Source organism: Bos grunniens, chromosome 6, assembly GCF_055505025.1.
Source record: "Bos grunniens cultivar Pamir isolate PY7600 chromosome 6, Bosgru_T2T1.0, whole genome shotgun sequence".
Classification (NCBI taxonomy): Eukaryota; Metazoa; Chordata; class Mammalia; order Artiodactyla; family Bovidae; genus Bos; species Bos grunniens.
This window is the reverse complement of record NC_141170.1, coordinates 107,377,149-107,381,993: the sequence shown is the minus strand read 5'-3', so window position 1 is coordinate 107,381,993 and position 4,845 is coordinate 107,377,149. Positions and strand designations below refer to the sequence as shown.

General features: G+C 42.0%; 1 pseudogene across 1 annotated transcript; it reads right to left on the bottom strand.

Annotated features, from left to right (window-relative positions):
• Positions 1-1,356: 1,356 nt before the first annotated feature.
• On the bottom strand, positions 1,357-4,423 carry LOC147371178 (eukaryotic translation initiation factor 4 gamma 2 pseudogene; annotated as a pseudogene). Its single transcript, XR_015166020.1, has 3 exons — positions 4,343-4,423; positions 4,151-4,211; positions 1,357-3,407 (listed from the first exon to the last, which is right to left on the bottom strand). The product of XR_015166020.1 is annotated as a eukaryotic translation initiation factor 4 gamma 2 pseudogene (transcript).
• Between the last annotated feature and the right edge of the window lie 422 nt (positions 4,424-4,845).

Here is a 4,845-nt window from a genome sequence, read left to right as displayed (position 1 = left end):
CCAATGAGTCAACTCTTTGCATGAGGTGGCCAAAGTACTGGAATTTCAGCTTTAGCATCATTCCTTCCAAAGAACACCCAGGGCTTATCTCCTTTAGAATGGATTACTTAGCCATTAAAAAGAATACATTTGAATCAGTTCTAATGAGGTGGATGAAACTGGAGCCTATTATACAGAGTGAAGTAAGCCAGAAAGAAAAACACCAATACAGTATACTAACGCATATATATGGAATTTAGAAAGATGGTAACGATAACCTTGTATGTGAGACAGCAAAAGAGACACAGATGTATAGAACAGTCTTTTGGACTCTGTGGGAAAGGATGAGGGTGGGATGATTTGGGAGAATGGCATTGAAACATGTATAGTATCATATAAGAAATGAATCACCAATCCAGGTTTGATGCATGATACAGGATGCTTGGGGCTGGTACACTGGGATGACCCAGAGGGATGGTACCAGGAGGGAGGTGGGAGGGGGGTTTGGGATGGGGAACACGTGTACACCGGTGGCAGATTCATGTTGATGTATGGCAAAACCAATACAATATTGTAATTAGCCTCCAATTAAAATAAATAAATTTAAATTAAAAAATAAATAAATGGCTGTAGGAGAAGACAACTCATTTATAAACTCATTTAAAATGTTTTGATTTTTATTCATCTTGTGTTCATATCCTTATTCCTCTTTTCTTGCACATATTGGTCATGTCTGATTTTTCCCATACTCACTCACAATGTTTTCTGCATAGTTCTGGGTATTAATGATTGCTAACACACGCAAACATGCATGAAAAAACATATAATGTCATATTTATTGTCGTCTCTACCTATCTCTATTTCTTTTCCAGGTTTACTTCTGTTTCAGTTCAAGCCAGAGATATCTTACACATTCTGGCCATTAGTTAGGCAACTCTACTACTCGGAGTTACTCTTTTCCCTGAGTTGTCCCTTTCCTCAGCTAGTTTCTTGTTGCACCATTCCCAAAACATTACTCCATCATAACATCTTCTGCAACTTCTCTAAAATCTTGATTCTCATTTTACTTCTTTACCTCAAGACTGACCTGTACCTTTGCCATTTCAGCCCCAAGAAAACCAAAGTCAAAGGGAATTTTGTTCTCAGCAGAGATCTAGTTCAAGGGTTAGGAAATCAGGGCCTCTGAATTAAATCCAGTCCATATCCTGTTTTCTGTACAGTTCATGAGCTGGGAATACTTTTCATATTTTTAAATGGTTGGGGGAAAAATGAAAGAAAATAATAGTTCATGACATGAAAATTGTATGAAAGTCAAATTTCAATGTCTATGAATAGTGGAATCTAGCCATGCCCATTTAGACATGTGTCTGTGATTGCTTTTTTTTTCCCCAAGTATCACAATGTTTATTGATAGATACAAGTACATAAAATCAGGGCATGAACATGACTTGATAAATTAAGTAGACTTAATTTCAATACTATAATAAGAGGGACCAATTCAAATTCTCACCATTTGTTTCACACCCACAAAGACCACTTCAAGGGCATTTACGATCTCTCAAAACTGATCAGTTTTGTGCAAGTAAACCATGTTTCTTTTAAAAAGACTTGATTTTTATTCATTAGGAAAGACTGAGCAGGCCTCAAGCTAACCTCATCTGCATTAAGCTGTCCTTTCTTAAAAAACCGAGGTGGCATATCCTTCGACTGTCCTTGCAGCTGGGATAAGAGTCCCTGACTCTGGTTATGGTAGAGCTGGCTTAGCTCCTGGCTTTTCATAAACTTGCCTCCCATCTCCCCAAACTGCGACTGTGTGGGAGGCATGATGTGTCCCCCATGGCCACTGAAGAGCTGATTTGAACGATGGCGCCCCACGGTGGGTGAAAATCTATCCTGGATAACTCCTGGACCAATACCAATTCCGCTTCCTGGCATTTGTCCAAACATATCAGCAAGTCCTCCAAGTGGGTCCCTATCTATTTTCATCCTGGGTGGCATAAACAGTCCCTCCAGAAGAAGTCACTTCTCATCCCTTGAGCCATAGGAGCAGGAATAAATACTCCTAGATCTTTTCCTGCATCTTGACGGATTTGATTGATCGTCTTTGGTCCATTGTCAAGAAAAGCTTTGCAAGGAGCCCAATGGTATTCTCGCAACTCTACAGCATCCTGCAGCAGGGAACGAATCCTCACCGGCAATTCCTTACTTAACATCAAGGAGCACATTCGGGCAAAGTACTGATCCATTAAGGGCTTGGCTCGTTCATGGTCTAATCTAGGCCCCACTGTCCTCATTATCCGACAGAGGCACTCCAAATCCTCTCCCATATCTTTGAGTTGGACTCTCTTCTTTTTTTCCAAAAGTGTTTTGATGCACTTATGAAGGATAGATTCATGAATAAGATCAAGCTTTCCAAGTTCTCCAATGAATATGATGTTCCCCAACATCTTGATGTTGGCAATAGCTCTCTGTTCCTCCTCCTCAGGGAGGAGGGGATTTTCACGCTTATCATAGACATCAACATTTCTGGTTTGGTTTTCAAATTCATCTTGTAATTTGGAAATTAGGAGGCGTCTGAATGTTGTGCTTTGCTTCTGTCCTGGTTGACCCTCTGCTGCTGGGCCATCAAAGTTTGGTGCATCTTCTGCCAATCGCAGACATAGCTGAGCATACAGTGAGCTATACTTTGGCTCTTCTAGGGCTTTGTCCACAATCAGCTGTATGACCCCTTTAAGGATGAGTTTAGACTCTACACCCACACTGAGGAGCTCAAGGCATAGCTTGTCAAACTTCTCAGGAGTAAGCTTGTTTAATATGCCTTACTTTCCTGAAGATTGCATCATGTCGTTCTTTTTCATTTGCGGAGTTGTTTGCTGCGGAGTTGTCATCTCGTCTAGTGCTTCGTGCAGGAATCCATTTCTGAGCGTTTTGCCCTGGGGTTTCCCCCGAGAACTCGCTGTTACCAGCAGTCTTGGGATAGTGCTGAGGTGCACCCCTACTTCCTCCTCCGCCCAAAGAAGCACTGAAAGGAGAAGCACCCACTTCTGCGATCGCATTCTCCACTTTGGCGGCTTGACAACGAAAAATCTTCAAAAGAATAATATTAATGGATGGGGTGGGGGGGGGAAGAGGATGGGAGAAATGAAAAACCTTCACCGAGAACTCAGCAGCTGCTACAGCAGCTGCCTCCTCAGGATCCGGTCGTCGGGGACAGGGAAGGGAGGGGGAAGGGGAACGGAAAACAAAAAAGGGGGAGGGAAGGGGGAGGAAGGAGTCTGAACCGGCTTGAAACGGCTCAGAAGAGTCGCTGCTGCAACCACCACCCGAGACTCGCCGCCACCTCCATAGAGCTCCGACTCGCTGCTGGCCTGTGATTGCTTTTTGCACTATGACAGCAGAGCTAAACGTTGCAATAGACACCAGATACCCTGCAAAGCCTAAAATATTAATTACTGTTTATAGAAACAGTTTGCCCACCCATGATCTAGATAAGACTTCCAAGTTTTGCAAAAATGTGAATTGTTTTTCACAGAGGTTAAATGATTTTCCCAAGGTCATGATAATTTATTGCTGAGAAAGGGCAGGGACTTTGATTCACACCCTCCTCACTGTATCACATGCAGCCTTCTTTTTATAAATATATAGTTAACCTTGTAACTGAAAAATAGGGGGAAATACAACTTTTCCTGAGATCTCCTGCATTTCCAACGTTAGTTACAAAACACACCATGTAGGAAATCAACACTTAAGATGACTACTGAAACAAGGATTATTACAAAATACATAATTTGGCAGCAAAGATTATTTATACCTTCCCTAAGCAATAGATTTTAAAAATCAATGTTATTTCCAGTTAGGCAGAGTTGTACCAATACTCAATCTACTCTATAGTATTCTATTTACATGTTATTTTTATATACAGATATATTCTTAGAGGAAAATGAGAACAATTCTCTGAGATAATTTATCATCTTGCTTTTAAATGAAAAAAAGAAATAAGTTCTGTTGCTGAAATGTTCTCCACGTGTTCCACCCGTGTCAGGATAAATAATTGTTTGATCAAAATAGAAGTTGCCTATGGGCCCCTGGCTGAGGAGTTGATTCATGAATTCTCATTAGTAATTACAACTCTAGAACGATCTAGCAGCCTTTTGACATCCTGATCACCTACCTCCTTCCCCAGTCTTCCACCTTGGGAGAGACGGCAGTGTCTCCTTCAGGCAACTACAGATCTGTAGGGAAACAGAGGATACGAGCAAGGATTGCAGTAGGCCCTTGTTTATTCTTTCCCAGACAAAAGGAACAGGAAACTTCAAACAAAATGCTCTAATTATCACTCTGTAACTGTATTCCAAATTTCTACTTTCTTTCCTTTGGCGAAAATACTGCTCCTACTATATTCGAGAAAGGGGAAGGAGTCCTCTGCCATCTTATTGGAGCCCATCCGCGCTGCTACAGAGTCTCACACCAGTTGACCCTGCATGGGCCTCTGGTCACTGCGTTTTGATCAGCTTCCCTGGAGCAGTGGCCTTACTACTGCCTGGGCCTCAGTGCAAAGCATGTAGGGGAGACAACACTACCCTTTACTCTCTGCCCCCTTGACTCCCCACACCATCGCAAGCCCTGATGTGACCGTGATCTGAGATTAAGGCCTAACTAGAGCAGACGGGACAATCCACGTACAACCATATTCTAGGGGACTTCACTCACGGTTCAGTGCTTAAGGCTTCCCCTTGCAAGGCAGAGGGTATAGGTTTGATTCCTAGTCAGGGAACTCAGATCGTACATGCCGCACAGTCAAAAAAATAAAACAACATAAAACAGAAGCAATACTGTAACAAATCCAATAAAGATTCAAACAAATTG